The sequence below is a fragment of the Triticum urartu genome, chromosome 4 (genome assembly GCF_003073215.2).
Source record: "Triticum urartu cultivar G1812 chromosome 4, Tu2.1, whole genome shotgun sequence".
NCBI classification, from domain to species: domain Eukaryota; kingdom Viridiplantae; phylum Streptophyta; class Magnoliopsida; order Poales; family Poaceae; genus Triticum; species Triticum urartu.
In genome coordinates this window covers 544359181-544382366 of record NC_053025.1, presented here as the reverse complement: position 1 = coordinate 544382366, position 23186 = coordinate 544359181, and positions in this window count along the sequence as shown.

The window sequence follows — 23186 nt, the reverse complement described above, 5'->3', positions numbered from 1 at the left end:
GAAGATCTTTATCGGTCAGACCGCATAACAACATACGTTATTCCCTTTGTCATCGGTACGTTACTTGCCCGAGATTCGATCGTCGGTATCCAATACCTAGTTCAATCTCGTTACCGGCAAGTCTCTTTACTCGTTCCGTAATACATCATCTCGCAACTAACTCATTAGTTGCAATGCTTGCAAGGCTTATGTGATGTGCATTACCGAGAGGGCCCAGAGATACCTCTCCGACAATCGGAGTGACAAATCCTAATCTCGAAATACACCAACCCAACATCTACCTTTGGAGACACCTGTAATGCTCCTTTATAATCACCCAGTTACGTTGTGACGTTTGGTAGCACCCTAAGTTTTCCTCCGGCAAACGGGAGTTGCATAATCTCATAATCATAGGAACATGTATAAGTCATGAAGAAAGCAATAGCAACATACTAAACGATCGGGTGCTAAGCTAATGGAATGGGTCATGTCAATCAGATCATTCAACTAATGATGTGATCCCGTTAATCAAATAACAACTCCTTTGTCTATGGTTAGGAAACATAACCATCTTTGATTAACGAGCTAGTCAAGTAGAGGCATACTAGTGACACTCTGTTTGTCTATGTATTCACACATGTATTATGTTTCCGGTTAATACAATTCTAGCATGAATAATAAACATTTATCATGAAATAAGGAAATAAATAATAACTTTATTATTGCCTCTAGGGCATATTTCCTTCAGTCTCCCACTTGCACTAGAGTCAATAATCTAGATCACATCACTATGTGATTAACATCGATAGTTCACATCATCATGTGATTAACACCCATAGTTCACATCGCCATGTGACCCACACCCAAAGGGTTTAGTAGATTCGGTAATCTAGTTCACATCGCTATGCGATTAACACCCAAAGAGTACTAAGGTGTGATCATGTTTTGCTTGTGAGAGAATCTTAGTCAACGGTCTTTCACATTCAGATCCGTTATGTATTTTGCAATTTTCTATGTCTACAATGCTCTGCACAGAGCTACTCTAGCTAATTGCTCCCACTTTCAATATGTATCTAGATCGAGACTTAGAGTCATCCAGATCAGTGTCAAAACTTGCATCGACGTAACCCTTTACGGCGAACCTTTTTGTCACGTCCATAATCGAGAAACATATCCTTATTTCACTAAGGATAATTCTGACCGCTGTCCAGTGATCTACTCCTAGATCACTATTGTACTCCCTTGCCAAATCAGTGCAGGGTACACAATAGATCTGGTATACAGCATGACATACTTTATAGAACCTATGGCCAAGGCATAGGGAATGACTTTCATTCTCTTTCTATCTTCTGCCGTGGTCGGGCTTTTGTGTCTTACTCAACTTCACACCTTGTAATACAGGCAAGAACTCTTTCTTTGACTGCTCCATTTTGAACTACTTCAAAATCTTGTCAAGGTATGTACTCATAGAAAAAACTTATCAAGTGTCTTGATCTATCTCTACAGATCTTGAAGCTCAATATGTAAGCAGCTTTACCGAAGTCTTTCTTTGAAAAACTCCTTTCAAACACTCCTTTATGCTTTACAGAATAATTCTACATTATTTCCGATCAACAATATGTCATTCACATATACTTATCAGAAATGTTGTAGTGCTCCCACTCACTTTCTTGTAAATACAGGCTTCACCGCAAGTCTGTATAAAACTATATGCTTTGATCAACTTATCAAAGCGTATATTCCAACTCCGAGATGCTTGCACCAGTCCATAGATGGATCGCTGGAGCTTGCATATTTTGTTAGCACCTTTAGGATTGAAAAAACCTTCTGGTTGTATCATATACAACTCTTCTTTAATAAATCTATTAAGGAATGCAGTTTTGTTTATCCATTTGCCAGATTTCATAAAACGCGGCAATTACTAACATGATTCGGACAGACTTAAGCATAGATACGAGTGAGAAACTCTCATCGTAGTCAACACCTTGAACTTGTCGAAAACCTTTTGCGACAATTCTAGCTTTGTAGATAGTAATACTACTATCAGCGTTCGTCTTCCTCTTGAAGATCCATTTATTTTCTATGGCTTGCCGATCATCGGGCAAATCCATCAAAGTCCATACTTTGTTCTCATACATGGATCATATCTCAGATTTCATGGCCTCAAACCATTTCGCGGAATCTGGGCTCATCATCGCTTCCTCATAGTTCGCAAGTTCGTCATGGTCTAGTAACATGACTTCCAGAACAGGATTACCGTACCACTCTGGTGCGGATCTCACACTGGTTTACCTACGAGATTTGGTAGTAACTTGATTTGAAGTTACATGATCATCATCATTAGCTTCCTCACTAATTGGTGTAGTAGCCACAGGAACAGATTTCTGTGATGAACTACTTTCCAATAAGGGAGAAGGTACAATTACCTTATCAAGTTCTACTTTCCTCCCACTCACTTCTTTCGAGAGAAACTCCTTCTCCAGAAAGTTTCCGAATTTAGCAACAAAAGTCTTGCCTTCGGATCTGTGATAGAAGGTGTATCCAATAGTTTCCTTTGGATATCCTATGAAGATACATTTCTCCGATTTGGGTTCGAGCTTATCAGGTTGAAGCTTTTTCACATAAGCATCGCAGCCCCAAACTTTCAGAAATGACAACTTTGGTTTCTTGCCAAACCACAGTTCATAAGGCGTCGTCTCAACGGATTTTGATGGTGCCCTTTTAACGTGAATGTAGCTGTCTTTAATGCATAACTCCAAAACGATAGTGGTAGATCGGTAAGAGACATCATAGATCGCACTATATCCAATAAAGTACGGTTATGACGTTCGGACACACCATTATGCTGTGGTGTTCCATGTGGCATGAGTTTGTGAAACTATTCCACATTGTTTTAGTTGAAGACCAAACTCGTAACTCAAATATTTTACCTCTGCGATCATATCGTAGAAACTTTTATTTTCTTGTCACGATGATTTTCCACTTCACTCTGAAATTCTTTGAACTGTTCAAATGTTTCAGACTTATGTTTCATCAAGTAGATATCCCCATACCTGCTCAAATCATCTATGAAGGTCAGAAAATAATGATACCTGCTGCAAGCCTTAATATTCATCGGACCACATACATCAGTATGTATGATCTCCAACAAATCTGTTGATTGCTTCATTGTTTCGAAGAACGGCGTTTTAGTCATCTTGCCCAAAAGGCATGGTTCGCAAGCATCAACTGATTCATAATCAAGTGATTCTAAAAGCCCATCAGCATGGAGTTTCTTCATGCGCTTTACACCAATATGACCTAAACGGCAGTGCTACAAATAAGTTGCACTATCATTATTAACTTTGCATCTTTTGGTTTCAATATTATGATTATGTGTATCACTACGATCGAGATCCAACGAACTATTTTCATTGGGTGTGTAACCATATAAGGTTTTATTCATATAAACAGAACAACAATTTATTCTCTTACTTAAATGAATAACCGTATTACAATAAACATGATCAAATCATATTCATGCTCAACGCAAACACCAAATAACACTTATTTAGGTTCAACACTAATCTCGAAATTATAGGGAGTGTGCGATGATGATCATATCAATCTTGGAACCACTTCCAACACACATCGTCACTTCACCCTTAACTAGTCTCTGTTTATTCTGCAACTCCCGTTTCGAGTTACTAATCATAGCAACTGAACTAGTATCAAATACTGAGGGTTTGCTATAAACACTAGTAAAGTACACATCAATAACATGTATATCAAATATACTTATGTTCACTTTGCCATCCTTCTTATCTGCCAATCACTTGGGGTAGTTCCGCTTCCAGTGACCAGTCCCTTTGCAGTAGAAACACTTAGTCTCAGGCTTAGGACCAGACTTGGGCTTCTTCACTTGAGCAGCAACTTGCTTGATGTTCTTCTTGAAGTTCCCCTTCCTCCCTCTGCCCTTTTCTTGAAACTAGTGGTCTTGTCTACCATCAACACTTGATGTTTTTCTTGATTTCTACCTTCGTCAATTTCCGCACTACGAAGAGCTTGGGAATCGTTTCCGTTATCCCTTGCATATCATAGTTCATCATGAAGTTCTACTAACTTGGTGATGGTGACTAGAGAATTCTGTCAATCACTATCTTATCTGGAAGATTAACTCCCACTTGATTCAAGCGATTGTAGTACCCAGACAATCTGAGCACATGCTCACTAGTTGAGCGATTCTCCTCCATCTTTTAGCTATAGAACTTGTTGGAGACTTCATATCTCTCAACTCGGGTATTTGCTTGAAATATTAACTTCAACTCCTGGAACATCTCATATGGTCCATGACGTTCAAAACGTCTTTGAAGTCCCGATTCTAAGCCGTTAAGCATGGTGCACTTTAAACTATCAAGTAGTCATCATATTGAGCTAGCCAAACATTCATAACATCTGCATCTGCTCCTACAATAGGTTTGTCACCTAGCGGTGCATCAAAGACATAATTCTTCTGTGCAGCAATGAGGATAAACCTCAGATCACGGATCCAATCCGCATCATTGCTACTAACATCTTTCAACTTAGTTTTCTCTAGGAACATATCAAAAATAAAACAGGGGAGCTAAACGCGAGCTATTGATCTACAACATAGATATGCTAATACTAACAGGACTAAGTTCATGATAAATTAAAGTTCAATTAATCATATTACTTAATAACTCCCACTTAGACAGACATCCCTCTAATCTTCTAAGTGATCACGTGATCCATATCAACTAAACCATGTCCGATCATCACGTGAGATGGAGTAGTTTCAATGGTGAACATCACTATGTTGATCATATCTACTATATGATTCACGCTCGACCTTTCGGTCTCCGTGTTCCGAGGCCATATCTGTTATATGCTAGGCTCGTCAAGTTTAACCTGAGTATTCCGCGTGTGCAACTGTTTTGCACCCGTTGTAGATGGACGTAGAGCTTATCACACCCGATCATCACGTGGTGTCTGGGCACGACGAACTTTGGCAATGGTGCATACTCAGGGAGAACACTTCTTGATAATTTAGTGAGAGATCATCTTATAATGCTACCGTCAATCAAAGCAAGATAAGATGCATAAAAGATAAACATCACATGCAATCAATATAAGTGATATGATATGGCCATCATCATCTTGTGCTTGTGATCTCCATCTTCGAAGCACCGTCGTGATCACCATCGTCACCGGCGCGACACCTTGATCTCCATCGTAGCATCGTTGTCGTCTCGCCAATCTTATGCTTCCACGACTATCACTACCGCTTAGTAATAAAGTAAAGCATTACATCGCGATTGCATTGCATACAATAAAGCGACAACCATATGGCTCCTGCCAGTTGCCGATAACTTGGTTACAAAACATGATCATCTCATACAATAAAATTTAGCATCATGCCTTGACCATATCACATCACAACATGCCCTGCAAAAACAAGTTAAACGTCCTCTACTTTGTTGTTGCAAGTTTTACGTGGCTGCTACGGGCTTAAGCAAGAACCAATCTCACCTACGCATCAAAACCACAACGATAGTTTGTCAAATAGACTCTGTTTTAACCTTCGCAAGGACCGGCCGTAGCCACACTTGGTTCAACTAAAGTTGGAGAGACAGTCGCCCGCAAGCCACCTGTGTGCAAAGCACGTCGGGGAAACCGGTCTCGCGTAAGCGTACGCGTAATGTTGGTCCGGGTCGCTTCATCCAACAATACCGCCGAACCAAAGTATGACATGCTGGTAAGCAGTATGACTTATATCGCCCACAACTCACTTGTGTTCTACTCGTGCATATAACATCAACATAAAACCTGGCTCTGATACCACTGTTGGGGAATGTAGTAATTTCAAAAAAATTCCTACGCACACGCAAGATCATGGTGATGCATAGCAACGAGAGGGGAGAGTGTTGTCTACGTACCCACGCAGACCGACTACGGAAGCGTTGACGCAACGTAGAGGAAGTAGTCGTACGTCTTCCCGATCCGACCGATCCAAGCACCGTTACTCCGGCACCTCCGAGTTCTAGCACACGTTTAGCTCGATGACGATCCCCGGACTCCAATCCAGCAGAATGTCGGGGAAGAGTTCCGTCAGCACGACGGCGTGGTGACGATATTGATGTTCTACCGACGCAGGGCTTCGCCTAAGCACCGCTATAGTATTATCGAGGTGGACTATGGTGGCAGGGGGCACCGCACACGGCTATGGAACGATCACGGGGATCAATTGTGTGTCTAGAGGTGCCCCCTGCCCCTGTATATAAAGGAACAAGGGGGGAGAGGTGTGGCCATCTCTATGGTGCGCCCTAGGGGAGTCCTACTCCCACCGGGAGTAGGATTCCCCCTTTCCTAGTAGAACTAGGAGCCCTTCCAAGTAGTAGGAGTAGGAGGCAAGGAAAGGGAAGGGAAAAGGAGAAGGAAGGAAGGGGGTGCCCCCCTCCCTAGTCCAATTCGGACCAGCCCATGGGGAGGGGTGCGGCCACCCTTTGAGGCCTTTCTCTCCTTTCCCGTATGGCCCATTAAGGCCCAATACGAATTCCCGTAACTCCCCGGTACTCCCGAAAATACCCGAATCACTTGGAACCTTTCCGATGTACGAATATAGTCATCCAATATATCGATTTTTTACGTCTCGTCCATTTCGAGACTCCTCGTCATGTCCCCGATCTCATCCGGGACTCCGAATTCCTTCGGTACATCAAAACACATAAACTCATAATATAATCGTCATCGAACTTTAAGCGTGCGGACTCTACGGGTTCGAGAACAATGTAGACATGACCGGGACACGTCTCCGGTCAATAACCAATAGCGGAACCTGGATGCTCATATTGGCTCCTACATATTCTACGAAGATCTTTATCGGTCAAACCGCATAACAACATACGTTGTTCCCTTTGTCATCGGTATGTTACTTGCCCGAGATTCGATCGTCGGTATCTCAATACCTAGTTCAATCTCGTTACCGGCAAGTCTCTTTACTCGTTCCGTAACACATCATCCCGCAACTAACTCATTAGTTGCAATGCTTGCAAGGCTTATAGTGATGTGCATTACCGAGTGGGCCCAGAGATACCTCTCCGACAATCGGAGTGACAAATCCTAATCTCGAAATACGCCAACCCAACAAGTACCTTCGGAGACACCTGTAGAGCACCTTTATAATCACCCAGTTACGTTGTGACGTTTGGTAGCACACAAAATGTTCCTCCGGTAAACGGGAGTTGCATAATATCATAGTCATAGGAACATGTATAAGTCATGAAGAAAGCAATAGCAACAAACTAAACGATCAAGTGCTATGCTAACAGAATGGGTCAAGTCAATCACATCATTCTCTAATGATGTGATCCCGTTAATCAAATGACAACTCATGTCTATGGCTAGGAAACTTAACCATCTTTGATTCAACGAGCTAGTCAAATAGAGGCATACTAGTGACATATTATACCAAAAATACCAAAAATATTATATCTATCAGATCTCACTCTTGTAAGTGACCGTGAAGGGATTGACAACCCCTAATCGCGTTGGTTGCGAGTAGCTATCGTTTTGTGTAGGTAAGAGGGACTTGAGCGTGGCCTCCTACTGGATTGATACCTTGGTTCTCAAAAACTGAGGGAAATACTTACGCTACTCTGCTGCATCATCCCTTTCTCTTCGGGGAAAACCAACGCAAGCTCAAGAGGTAGCAAGAAGGATTTCTGGGCCGTTGCCGGGGAGTCTACGCAAAAGTCAACATACCAAGTACCCATCACAATCCCTATCTCTCGCATTACATTATTTGCCATTTGCCTCTCGTTTTCCTCTCCCCCACTTCACCCTTGCCGTTTTATTCGCCCTCTCTTTCCCAATCTCCTCCCTCTCCTTTCCACTTGCCTTTTTGTTTGCTCGTGTGCTAGTTTGCTTGCTTGTCGTTATGTCTAAAATTGGGGAAGTTATCGCCAATATGGGCGATAACAATATCATGGAAAATTCTGATGCTCCTCCTGAAGAACCCCCCTACCTACCATACAAAAAGATTTCAAATCGGTAGTGGTAATATTATTGGAAAAGGAGTTATTCAAGATTTCTTTACTTGTGCCGGTGCTTTGCCCTCTATGGGCTGTTCTATTCTCCATAGAACTAGTAGTCTTGCGGACGCTATTGCCATGCTTATCGTTGAACTTGAAAGGCAATTGATGCATATGCACCCATCTATACAAAGAGTTTTCCTAGAATTTTCTAATATCGAGCATTCCTCTGTTAAGCGTGCTGCTACTATATTTTTGGCTCATGAATTAAGATTTATAATAAAAGAAGCCAAAGAAATCTTTGCGCACTATAGGGTGGACGCTGGTCGTCCTCCCATAGAATCTATCCTCTTCGATCAAGAAGAAATTATGCGCTTTCAATCTCTTGACTATGTTGCTTTTAACGAAAACCTCAGAAAAAAGGTGCCAATCAATATTTTAATTGATAGAATCTCCGAACTTAATGATGATTTGGCTATTCAAAATAATGAGCTAGGATGCTCTCTTGAGTTTAGGCTCACAAGGTTCTGTCAAAAGAATGCTTATAATGATGAATTGGTTGTACAATACGTGTAACACCCTCGATGCGACTATATCTCCCACGTGTCGAGGCACGACTTAGAGGCATAATCACATTGAAGGCATATGTCGCAAGTTAGGCAATCTTCACAACATCCCATGTAATATAATTAATAAAAGGGGAGATAACATAGTTGGCTTACACTCGCCACGTCAATCAAGTACATAAATAACATCCCATGTAACATAACATAGTTGGCTTACACGGTCCCGATCACCCTCAACTGGGCACCACTACTGATCATCAGGAAAGGAAACATAGTATCGTTGGGAGTCCTCGTCGAACTCCCACTTGAGCTCAAGCGCGTCACCTGGAGAGGAATCATCAAGCCCTGCATCTGGTGTAATAGTAATCTATGAGCCACAGGGACTCAGCAATCTCGCACCCTCGCGATCAAGACTATTTAAGTTTATAGGTATGGCAAGGTAAATATGTGGAGCTGCAGCAAGCGACTAGCATATATGGTGGCTATCCTGTTCGCAAAAGAGAGCTAGAAGGCAAAGCGCGGTCGAATAACTAAAGGGCAAACCTGCGGCAAGCATTACTCCAACACCGTGTCCACTTCCCGGACTCCACCGAGAAGAGGCCATCACGGTAACACACTCAGTTGATTCATTTTAATTAGGTTAAGGTTCAAGTTATCTACAACCAGACATTAACAAATTCCCATCTGCCCATAACCGCGGGCATGGCTTTCGAAAGTTCAAATCCCTGCAGGGGAGTCCCAACTTAGCCCATGACAAGCTCTCACGGTCAACGAAGGAATAAACCTCCTCCCAAGATGTTCCGATCAGACTCGGTATCTCGGTTCTTCAAGACACTTCGACAGGTTAAAACAAGACCAGCAACACCGCCCGAATATGCCGACAAATCCCGATAGGAGCTGCACATATCTCGTTCTCAGGGCACAATCGGATAATCAATCCGTACAACTAAAACCAGCCCTTGAGATTCCCCGAGGTGGCGCTGCAAGGGGCTCTAGGGTGGACCAACACTCAGAGGAGCACTGGCCCGGGGGGGGGGGTTTAAAATAAGATGACCCTCGGGCTCCGGAAACCCAAGGGAAAAAGAGGCTAGGTGGCAAATGGTAAAACCAAGGTTGGGCATTGCTGGAAAAGCTTTAATCAAGGCGAACTATCAAGGGGTTCCCATTATAACCCAACCGTGTAAGGAACGCAAAATCCGGGAACATAACACCGATATGACGGAAACTAGGGCGGCAAGAGTGGAACAAAACACTAGGCGAGAGGCCGAGCCTTCCACCCTTTACCAAGTATATAGATGCATTAAGATAACATGGCAATATAATGATATCCCAACAAGTAAAATAATGTTCCAACAAGGAACGGTCTCCAATCTTCACCTGCAACTAGCAATGCTATCAGAGGGGCTGAGCAAAGCGGTAACATAGCCAATCAACGGTTTTCTAGGACATGGTGGGTTAGAGGTTTGACATGGCAATTTGGGAGGCTTGAAAGCAAGTGGTAGGCATCGTAGCATTGGCATAGCAAAAGAGCGAGCAATCTAGCATAGCAAAGATAGTAGTGATTTCGAGGGTATGATCATCTTGCCTGCAAAGTTGTCAGAGTTGACTGGATCCTCGAAAGAAAACTCAACGGGCTCCTCGTTAGAGAACTCGTCTCCCGGCTCTACCCAAACAAGACAAACAAGCAACAAGGACACAATCAACCACGTGCAAGGATCAAACAATATGATGCAAGGATGGTATGCTATGCGGGATGCGATGCGGGATGCATATGCAAGATTTGACAAGGGATGCATAAACCTGGCCTCAACTTGGGATTCCAAGTGTGCCACTGGAAAGATGAGATGAAATCGCTTGAAAACGATATAAAGAACGCCGGAATCGGAGTTACGGTTTGGAAATGGCAAGCGATTCAAATATGACCACGTCTGCGATTTACAGCAAGTAGCCATCTAAATGCAAAGAGAAGAACAAGCTACAGCACTCAAACATGGCATAAAAATACATGGCAGTGATGCATTCATGATGCTTAACAAAAGTCTAGCACTGATCTACGGCCAATTCATCCATTAACAGGTTCAAACAAGCATGTCAAAAATGCATATGGTAAACAGATTTCAGACTTAGTGAAATTAACACTTGTCTGGAATTTCAGATCAGGTAGCACTCTTCGGAGCAACAAAACTATATGATACAGGACATGAACATGGAAAATTAAAGCATGGCATGGAGCTACTCAAAGAGCTTAACAAAAGTCCCTTAGTGACCTTGAGCCAAAAGGGATCAGAAAATACAATTGCAAGCATGTGAACATGGCAAAAACATAATCAGTTCTCAGACTAAGTGAAAACTGGAGCATGCTGTAACAGATATCAAGTAGGCATGTTTACGAGCTCGATGCACTCACTACAGAGCAATTCATGGCAAGCTAAGCATACACCCATCAAGAATACACAAAATTCAAGCTAGACATGGCAAAAACAATAACATAGCATGCACGGATCAACTACAACATCCTCGGCAAAATCGCTAACAAGTAGACAATCTGCCCAGATTCACGAAGTAGCAAAAGTAGAGCTCAATTGACTCAAGCTAGGGTGCTCCATAATTGCAAACAAAGACATGGATGGATAGAGCACTACAAGATTAACAAAACATCCTTACTGATCATCCTCAAAAGAGGCACGGATCACTAGAAAACAACATGAACATATGGCATAATGAGATAAACAGGCCAAGGACTTAGTGGAATTACTAAGTCCTTGAAATCAGCATTACCAAGTGCCTCACTTTGCAAGCTTGTGCTAGTCACCACACACATCACAAAAATACATGGGTTGCACCTCTGGAAAGATGGCAAAACCCTTAACAAAACATATGTAGAGCTCATGGGCATATCATGCACACAATAATCATGGCAAAAATGACAAATATCTAAATGGAGTAGCAGATCTGACAATTATCTCAAGTAGCCCTCTTCTAACAGCATTTCGGGCATCAAGATGAAGTCAAATGAAAATGATGCAATGGAATGAAATGATGTGCTCTCTGAGACGAACAATTTGATATGTTATTTGCCTAAAACGGAGTTACAGATGAGGAGTTACGACATGATGAAGTTGCAAGAAAAATATAAGGGAGAGGGGGAAAGTCAACCCTGAGATCTAGGGTTTTACTGTAGCAGCGGATCGGGAGCACTGTAGCAAGCCGCCGGATCTAGGTCGCTGGAGACGTCGTTCGCTGGAGACGAGGCGGGGCGGCCGGATCTCTCGTCGGAGAAGTCGCCGGCGTCGACCGGAGCTTCAAGGAGGCGGGGCGAGGCGTCGCGGGGCGGCACCGGATCTGCGGCGCCGGAGTTGATGGCGGAGAGCGGCGGCCGGCTCGGGCGAGGAAGGAGGAGGCGCGCGCGGGCGACAGCGCCCGGGAGCCGGGTCGGGAGGGCCGGCCACGGGCCTAACGGGCCCGCGCGGTCGGCGGCGATGTGGGGACCGGCCCAGGTACAGGTGTCGCGTGGAGATTGGCCGAGGGGGAGCGGGGCGGACACGTCCGGCCGTCCGGATTTCGTCCGGCGACGGCGGGTGGAGTTTTTCTAGGGTTTCGTCCGTGATTTCGAATGGGGGGGCTTTATATAGGCATAGGAGGAGCTAGGAGAGTCCAAATGAGGTGCGGTTTTCGGCCACGCGATCGTGATCGAACGCTCTAGATGAAGGAGATGGTTTTGGTGGGTTTTGGGCCAAATTGGAGGGGTTTTGGGCTGCAACACACACGAGGCCTTTTCGGTCCCTCGGTTAACCGTTGGAGTATCAAACGAAGTCCAAATGATACGAAACTTGACAGGCGGTCTACCGGTAGTAAACCAAGGCATCTTGGCAAGTCTCGGTCCAATCCGAAAATGTTTAATCCCCACACACAAAAGAAAGGGAGAAATGACCACCGGAGAAGAACGAAGCACCGGAATGCAAAACAGACAACGGGGAAAATGCTCGAATGCATGAGATGAACACGTATGCAAATGCAATGCACATGATGACATGATATGAGATGCATGACAATGACAACAACACATGGAGACAAAGACCCGAACCCGAGAAAATAACTTAACACCGGAAACGGCAAGAGTTGGAGTACAAATTGGGTAAGTTACATCCGGGGTGTTACAATACGAAGGGCCGAAAGAGGAACCTATACCTCCTAAAATTGATCTTGGGGACTTCTGTCCTATTAAATTTAGCCCTTTTGATTACTTTTTCTTGCCTCAAATAAAACTTGCTGCCGAACATAGAGAATATGAAATGAATTTCACCGATCTATCTTATTACTACGGCAATACCTAGATCTATCCTCGCTTTTATGCCTAGCTAGGGGCGTTAAACAATAGCGCTTGTTGGGAGGCAACCCAATTTTATTTTTATTCCTTGCTTTTTGCTCCTGCTTAGTAATAAATAAATTATTTAGCCTCTGTTTTGGTTGTGTTTTTTGTGTTTAATTAGTGTTTGTGCCAAGTAGAACCGTTGGGAAGACTTGGGGAAAGTCTTGTTGAACTTGCTGTAAAAAAACAGAAACTTTAGCGCTCACGAGAACTGCTGTAATTTTTATTTGAAGAGTGCTATTTAGTTAATTATTTTTTCAGATTATTAATAGATAAATTCCTCACGTCCAGCAAATTATTTTAGAATTTTTTGGGTTCCAGATATGGAGCTAGCTACAGATTACTACAGACTGTTCTGTTTTTGACAGATTCTGTTTTTCATGTGTTTTTTGCTTATTTTGATGAATCTATGGTTAGTAAAATAGTTTATAATCCATAGATAAGTTGGAATACAGTAGGTTTAACACAAATATAAATGAAGAATGAGTTCATTACAGTACCTTGAAGTGGTCTTTTGTTTTCTTTCGCTAACGGAGCTCACGAGTTTTCTACTTTAAGTTTTGTGTTGTGAAGTTTTCAAGTTTTGGGTGAATTCTTTTGATGGATTATGGAACAAGGAGTGGCAAGAGCCTAAGCTTGGGGATGACCATGGCACCCCCAAGATAATACAAGGACACCAAAAAGTCAAATCCTGGGGATGCCCCGGAAGGCATCCCCTCTTTCGTCCACTTCCATCGGTAATTTACTTGGAGCTATATTTTTATTCACCAACATGATATGTGTTTTGCTTGGAGTGTCTTGTATTATTTGTGTCTTTGTGTTTTAGTATGCCACAATCATCCTTTCTGTACACACCTTTTGAGAGAGCCATACATGAATTAAAATTTGATAGAATACTCTATGTGCTTCACTTATATCTTTTGAGCTATGTAGTTTTGCTCTATGTGCTTCACTTATATCTTTTGAGCGTTATAATTTTGCTCTATGTGCCTCACTTAGATCTTTTAGAGCACGGTGGTGGATTTGTTTTAAAGAAACTATTGATCTCTCATGCTTCACTTAAATTATTTTGAGAGTCTCTTAATAGCATGGTAATTTGCTTAATAATAATATGCTTTGTATTCAAGATTTGTGAAACTTTCGTTTGAGTGTGTTGAATACTAAGAAAAGATTGAAGCATGATAATTGTTTTGAGATATGGAGGTGATAATATTAAAGTCATGCTAGTTTGAGTAGTTGTGAATTTAAAGAATACTTGTGTTAGAGTTTGGGATTCCTGTAGCATGCACGTATGGTGAACCGTTATGTGATGAAGTCGGAGCATGATTTATTTATTGATTGTCTTCCTTATGAGTGGCGGTCGGGGACGAGCGATGGTCTTTTCCTACCAATCTATCCCCCTAGGAGCATGCGCGTAATACTTTGCTTTGATAACTTCTAGATTTTTGCAATAAGTATATGAGTTCTTTATGACTAATGTTGAGTCCATGGATTATACGCACTCTCACCCTTCCACCTTTGCTAGCCTCTCTAATACCGCGCACCTTTCGCCGGTATCATACACCTACCATATACCTTCCTCAAAACAGCCACCATACCTACCTATTATGGCATTTCCATAGCCATTCCGAGATATATTGCCATGCAACTTTCCACCGTTCCGTTCATGACACATTCATCATTGTCATATTGCATATCCCGGTACACCGCCGGAGGCATTCATATAGAGTCATATTTTGTTCTAAGTATTGAGTTGTAATTGTTGAGTTGTAAGAAAAATAAAAGTGTGATGATCATCATTATTAGAGCATTGTCCCAGTGAGGAAAGTATGATGGAGACTATGATTCCCCCACAAGTCGGGATGAGACTCCGACGATAAATAAATAAAAGAGGCCAAAGAAGCCCAAATAAAAAGAGAAAGAAAAGAGGCCATAAAAAAGAGAGAGAAAAGGCCCAATAAAATAAATAAATAAATAAAAAGAAATGAATGAGAGAAAAAGAGAGAAGGGACAATGTTACTATCCTTTTACCACACTTGTGCTTCAAAGTTAGCACCATGATCTTCATAGTAGAGAGTCTCTCATGTTATCACTTTCATATACTAGTGGGAATTTTACATTATAGAACTTGGCTTGTATATTCCAATGATGGGCTTCCTCAAATTGCCCTAGGTCTTCATGAGCAAGCAAGTTGGATGCACACCCACTTAGTTTCTTTTTGAGCTTTCATATACTTATAGCTCTAGTGCATCCGTTGCATGGCAATCCCTACTCACTCACATTGATATCTATTGATGGGCATCTCCATAGCCCGTTGATACGCCTAGTTGATGTGAGACTATCTTCTCCTTTTTGTCTTCTCCACAACCACCATTCTATTCCACCTATAGTGCTATATCCATGGCTCACGCTCATGTATTGCGTGAAGATTGAAAAAGTTTTGAAAAAGTTAGAGTATGAAACAATTGCTTGGCTTGTCATCGGGGTTGTGCATGATTTAAATACTTTGTGTGGGGAAGATGGAGCATAGCCAGACTATATGATTTTGTAGGGATAACTTTCTTTGGCCATGTTATTTTGAGAAGACATAATTGCTTTGTTAGTATGCTTGAAGTATTATTTTTTGTGTCAATATAAACTTTTGTCTTGAATCTTTCGAATCTGAATATTCATATCACAATTAAGAAGATTTGCATTGAAATTATGCCAAGTAGCACTCCGCATCAAAAATTCTCTTTTTATCATTTACCTACTCGAGGACGAGCAGGAATTAAGCTTGGGGATGCCTGATACGTCTCCAACGTATCTATAATTTTTGATTGCTCCATGCTATATTATCTACTGTTTTGGACTATATTGGGCTTTATTTTCCAATTTTATATTATTTTTGGGACTAACCTATTAACCGTAGGCCCAGCCCAGAATTGCTGTTTTTTTTGCCTATTTCAGTGTTTCGAAGAAACGGAATATCAAACGGAGTCCAAACGGAATGAAACCTTCGGAAATGTGATTTTCTCACCGAACGTGATCCAGGAGACTTGGACCCTACGCCAAGGCATCAGAGAGGCGGTCACGAGGGTGGGGGGCGCCCCCCTAGGGCGTGCCCCCTGCCTCGTGGGCCCCTCGGAGCTCCACCGACGTACTCCTTCCTCCTATATATACCTACGTACCCCCAAACGATCAGAACAGGAGCCAAAAACCTAATTCCACTGCCGCAACTTTCTGTATCCACGAGATCCCATCTTGGGGCCTGTTCCGGAGCTCCGCCGGAGAGGGCCGTCATCACGGAGGGCTTCTACATCATCATAGCCTCTCTGATGAAGTGTGAGTAGTTTACCTCAGACCTTCGGGTCCATAGTTAGTAGCTAGATGGCTTCTTCTCTCTTTTTGGATCTCAATACAAAGTTCTCCCCCTCTCTTGTGGAGATCTATTCGATGTAATCTTCTTTTTGCGATGTGTTTGTTGAGATTGATGAATTGTGGGTTTATGATCAAGTCTATCTATGAATAATATTTTAATCTTCTCTGAATTCTTTTATGTATGATTGGTTATCTTTGCAAGTCTCTTCGAATTATCCATTTGGTTTGGCCAACTAGATTGGTAGTTCTTGCCATGGGAGAAGTGCTTAGCTTTGGGTTCGGTCTTGCGGTGTCCTTTCCCAGTGACAGAAGGGGCAGCAAGGCACGTATTGCATCATTGCCATCGAGGATAACAAGATGGGGTTTATTTCATATTGCATGAATTTATCTCTCTACATCATGTCATCTTGCTTAAGGCGTTACTCTGTTTTTAACTTAATACTCTAGATGCATGCTGGATAGCGGTCGATGAGTGCAGTAATAGTAGTAGATGCAGAATTGTTTCGGTCTACTTGTCACGGACATGATGCCTATATACATGATCATGCCTAGATATTCTCATAACTATGCTCAATTCTGTCAATTGCTCAACAGTAATTTGTTCACCCACCGTAGAATACTTATGCTCTTGAGAGAAGCCACTAGTGAAACCTATGGCCCCCGGGTCTATTCTCATCATATCAATCTCCATCACTTTAATCTTGTTTTGCTTTTTTACTTTGCCTTGAAGTTTTACTTTGTATCTTTATACCAAAAATACCAAAAATATTATATCTATCAGATCTCACTCTGTAAGTGACCATGAAGGGATTGAAAACCCCTAATCGCATTGGTTGTGAGTAGCTATCATTTTGTGCAGGTACGAGGGACTTGAGCATGGCCTCCTACTGGATTGATACCTTGGTTCTCAAAAACTGAGGGAAATACTTACGCTACTCTGCTGCATCATCCCTTCCTCTTCGGGGAAAACCAACACAAGCTCAAGAGGTAGCAATGATGGAAAGGATAATTGTGCTCAAGTGCTAGAAGAAGAAATCTATAAAATATTTGGCACTAAATATTTGAATGATGAGAATGATTGCAATGTTGTTAGTATGAATTCCTTGAATATCCATGATGCTAATGATATGCAAAGCCACAAGCTTGGGGAAGCTATGTTTGATGAAGATGATATTTTTTGTCCCCCAAGTTTTGATGAGCAAATTTATTATGATGAAAGCATGCCTCCTATATATGATGATTATTGTGATGACATGTATGCTTTAAATAATAATGATAACCATGAAACTTGTCATCTTGATCTTAATTTTCAATCACATGATAGTTATTTTGTTGAGTTTGCTCCCACTATTATTCATGAGAAGAATTTTGCTTGTGTGGAGAGTAATAAAATTTCTATGCTTGTAGATCATGAAAAGAATGCTTTAGGTGCTGGTATATTGTTGAATTCATTCATGATGCTACTGAAAATTATTATGAGGGAGGAACATATGCTTGTAGGAATTGCAATAATATCAAGTTTCCCCTCTATGTGCTTAAAGTTTTGAAGTTATGCTTGTTTTACCTTCCTATGCAAGTTGATTCTTGTTCCCATAAGTTGTTTGCTCACAAAATCCCTATGAATAGGAAGTGGGTTAGACTTAAATGTTCTAGTCATATTCTTCATGATTCTCTCTTTATGTTACAATTCTTATCCTTCATGTGAGCATCATTGAAATCATCATGCCTAGCTAGGGGCGTTAAACCATAGCGATTGTTGGGAGGCAACCCAATTTTATTTTTGTTCCTTGCTTTTTGTTCCTTTTTAGTAATAAATAATTCATCTAGCCTCTGTTTAGATGTGGTTTTATGCTTTTAATTAGTGTTTGTGCCAGGTAGAACCTTTGGGAAGACTTGGGGAGAGTCTTGTTGATCATACTGTAAAAAACAGAAACTTTTGCGCTCACGAGAATTGCTGCCATGTTTATTTGGCAAGTTATATTTAGTTAATTCTTTTTGCATATGATTAATAGATAAATTCCTCAGGTCCAGCAATTTATTTGAGAATTTTATGAGTTCCATAAGTATACGTTTGATCCAGATTACTACAGACTGTTCTGTTTTTGACAGATTCTGTTTTTCATGTGTTGTTTACTTATTTTGATGATTCTATGGCTAGTAAAATAGTTTATAAACCATAGAGAAGTTGGAATACAGTAGGTTTAACACGAATATAAATAAATAATGAGTTCATTACAGTACCTTGAAGTGGTGATTTAGTTTCTTATAATAACGGAGCTTACGAGTTTTCTGTTAACTTTTGTGTTGTGAAGTTTTCAAGTTTTGGGTAAGGATTCGATGGACTATGGAATAAGGAGTAGCAAGAGCCTAAGCTTGGGGATGCCCAAGGCACCCCAAGGTAATATTCAAGGATAGCCAAGAGCCTAAGCTTGGGGATGCCCCGGAAGGCATCCCCTCTTTCGTCTTCGTTCATCGGTAACTTTACTTGGAGCTATATTTTTATTCGCCACATGATATGTGTTTTGCTTGGAGCGTCAATTTATTTTGTTAGGATTTACTTGCTGTTATTTAGAACAATGTTTTTCATCTTTTATTTCAATAAAAGTGGCATTGATAGCCTCCACTATGCCTATGTTACAAGTATACATGTTGCTGTTTGAAAACAGAAAGTTTACCGCTGTTGCAATAATTCCCTAGACAATTCAGAATGTGATAAAATGTTGAAACCTTTTGAATATTAAGCTCTGATAAATTTAATACAGTGTTAATTTTCTTTCATAATTTTTGGATCTAGGGAAGTATGGATGTTGCAGCATTCTTTACAGACTATCCTGTTTAGGCGGATTGCTGTTATGTTTGCATTGTTTGCATATGTTTGCTTCTTTAATGATTCTATTTGAGGATAGGACTATTAAATATGCAGAGGCATTTAGTATGAAATTTTGAATAATAATTTTAGTGATTTGCTACAGTAGAGTATGATAATGTTTTTGCAATGGTTTATACTAACTTATCTCACGAGTCCTTGTTGAGTTTTGTGTGGATGAAGCTTTTGAGATTTAGGGAGACCTTGATATGAGAGGAATTAAGGAGACACAAAAGCTCAAGCTTGGGGATGCCCAAGGCACCCCAAGATAATATTTCAAGAAGTCTCAAACATCTAAGCTTGGGGATGCCCTGGTTGGCATCCCACCTTTCTTCTTCAACAATTATCGGTTAGTTTCGGTTGATCCTAAGTTTTTGCTTCTTCACATGATGTTTGCTATTATTAGATGTCATTTTATTTTTCTTTACTTGCTGTTTGAAAAAAATACCAAGATCTGAAATTCTTTAATGTTAGAGAGTCTTCACATAGTTGCATAATTATTCAACTACTCATTGATCTTCACTTATATCTTTCGGAGTAGTTTGTTATTTGCTCTAGTGCTTCACTTATATATTTTTAGAGCACGGTGGTGGTTTTATTTTATAAGAAATATATGAACTCTCATGTTTCACTTAGATTATTTTGAGAGTCTTAAATAGCATGGTAATTTGCTTAAATCCTAATATGCTAGGTATACAAGATTAGTAAAAACTTTCATATAGAGTATTGAATACTAAGAGAAGTGTGATGCTTGATGATTGTTTTGAGATATGGAGATAATAATATCAAAGTCGTGCTAGTTGAGTAGTTGTGAAATTGAGAAATGCTTGTGTTGAAGTTTGCAAATCCCATATCATGCACGTATGGTAAACGTTGTGTAACAAATTTGAAACACGAGGTGTTATTTGATTGTCCTCCTTATGAGTGGCGGTCGGGGACGAGCGATGGTCTTTTCCTATCAATCTATCCCCCTAGGAGCATGCACGTAGTGATGAGGTTTTTGATGACTTGTAGACTTTTGCGATAAGTATGTGAGTTCTTTATGACTAATGTTGAGTCCATGGATTATACGCACTCTCACCCTTCCATCATTGCTAGCCTCTACGGTACCTTGCATTGCCCTTTCTCACATCGAGAGTTGGTGCAAACTTCGCCGGTGCATCCAAACCCCGTGATATGATACGCTCTATCACACATAAACCTCCTTATATCTTCCTCAAAACAGCCACCATACCTACCTATTATGGCATTTCCATAGCCATTCCGAGATATATTGCCATGCAACTTTCCACCATCTAGTTTATCATGACACATTCATCATTGTCATATTGCTTAGCATGATCATGTAGTTGACATAGTATTTGTGGCAAAGCCACCGTTCATAATTTTTTTCATACTTGTCACTCTTGATTCATTGCATATCCCGGTACACCGCCGGAGGCATCCATATAGAGTCATACTTTGTTCTAGTATCGAATTGTAATCATTGAGTTGTAAATAAATAGAAGTGTGACGATCATCATTCAATAGAGCTAGTGGGAACTTTTCATTATAGAACTTGGCTTGTATATTCCAACAATGGGCCTCCTCAAGTGCCCTAGGTCTTCGTGAGCAAGCAAGTTGGATGCACACCCACTTAATTTCTTTTGTTGAGCTTTCATACATTTATAGCTCTAGTGCATCCGTTGTATGGCAATCCCTACTCCTTGCATTAACATCAATCGGTGGGCATCTCCATAGCCCATTGATTAGCCTCGTTGATGTGAGACTTTCTCCTTTTTGTCCTCTCCACATAACCCCCTCATTATTCTATTCCACCCATAGTGCTATATCCATGGCTCGCGCTCATGTATTGCGTGAAAGTTTATGAGTTTGAGATTACTAAAGTATGAAACAATTGCTTGGCTTGTCATCGGGGTTGTGCATGATGAGAGCATTCTTGTGTGACGAAAACGAAACATGACTAAACTATATGATTTTGTAGGGATGAACTTTCTTTGCCATGTTATTTTGAGAAGACATGATTGCTTAGTTAGTATGCTTGAAGTATTATTATTTTTATGTCAATATGAACTTTTGTCTTGAATCTTTCGGATCTGAATATTCATACCACAATTAAGAAGAATTACATTGAAATTATGCCAAGTAGCACTCCGCATCAAAAATTCTGTTTTTATCATTTACCTACTCGAGGACGAGCAGGAATTCAGCTTGGGGATGCTGATACGTCTCCAATGTATCTATAATTTTTGATTGCTCCATGCTATATTATCTACAGTTTGAATGTTTACGGGCTTTATTATACACTTTTATATCATTTTTGGGACTAACCTATTAACCCAGAGCCCAGTGCCACTTTCTGTTTTTATCCTGTTTTAGGGTTTTGAAGAAAAGGAAAATCAAACGGAGTCCATTTAACCTGAAACTTCACGGAACTCATTTTTGGAAGGAAAGAAGCCCAAAAGACTTGGAGTGCACGTCGGGGACCTGCGAGGAGGCCACGAGGCAGGGGGCACGCCCACCCCCCTGGGCGCGCCCTCCACCCTCGTGAGCCCCTCGTGGCCCCCCTGACGTACTTCTTCCACCTATATATCTCCATATACCCTAAAAACATCCGTGAGCACAATAGATCGGGAGTTCCGCCGCTAGAAGCCTCCGTAGCCATCTTCATCATCCCGGTGCTCTCCATGACGAGGAGTGAGTAGTTCTCCCTCGGGGCTGAGGGTATGTACCAGTAGCTATGTGTTTGATCTCTCTCTCTCTCTCGTGTTCTTGAGGTGGTACGATCTTGATGTATCGCGAGCTTTGCTATTATTGTTGGATCTTATGTTTCTCCTCCCCCTCTTCTCTCTTGTAATGAATTGAGTTTCCCCTTTAAAGTAATCTTATCGGATTGAGTCTTTAAATATTTGAGAACACTTGATGTATGTCTTGCCATGCGTATCTGTGGTGATAATGGGATACCACGTGATTCACTTGATGTATGTTTTGGTGATCAACTTGCGGGTTCCGCCCATGAACCTATGCATAGGGGTTGGCACACGTTTTCGTCGTGATTCTTCGGTAGAAACTTTGGGGCACTCTTTGAGGTCCTTTGTGTTGGTTGAATAGATGAATCTGAGATTGTATGATGCATATCGTATAATCATACCCATAGATACTTGAGGTGACATTAGGGTTTTGATTGATTTGTCTCTTAAGGTGTTATTCTAGTACGAACTCTAGGGATGTTTTTGACACTTATTGGAATAGCCCAACGGATTGATTGGAAAGAATAACTTTGAGGTGGTTTCGTACCCTACCATAATCTCTTCGTTCGTTCTCCGCTATTAGTGACTTTGGAGTGACTCTTTGTTGCATGTTGAGGGATAGTTATGTGATCCAATTATGTTATTATTGTTGAGAGTACTTGCACTAGTGAAAGTATGAACCCTAGGCCTTGTTTCCTATCATTGCAATACCGTTTATGTTCACTTTTATCACTTGCTACCTTGCTGTTTTTATATTTTCAGATTACAAATACCCATATCTACTATCCATATACCACTTGTATCACCATCTCTTCGCCAAACTAGTGCACCCATACAATTTACCATTGTATTGGGTGTGTTGGGGACACAAGAGACTCTTTGTTATTTGGTTGTAGGGTTGCTTGAGAGAGACCATCTTCATCCTACGCCTCCTACGGATTGATAAACCTTAGGTCATCCACTTGAGGGAAATTTGCTACTGTCCTACAAACCTCTGCACTTGGAGGCCCAACAATGTCTACAAGAAGAAGGTTGTGTAGTAGACATCACGGAGCAGCGGCGCCCGAGTTGAGGCAGCCGACGCAGCCGAGGACAAGGCTGGCGAGGTAGACTGATGGGCCGCCGTGCAGACGCGACGGAGGCGGGTGATGTGGATTGATGGGCGGGCCGGCGCGCGAGCTACGGCTATGATTGTCCGTCGCATGGCGCGAGGCCGCCAGGTCGGGGCGATGCAGGTGTCCCGGTCGGAGCAGGGCGGTGACGGCC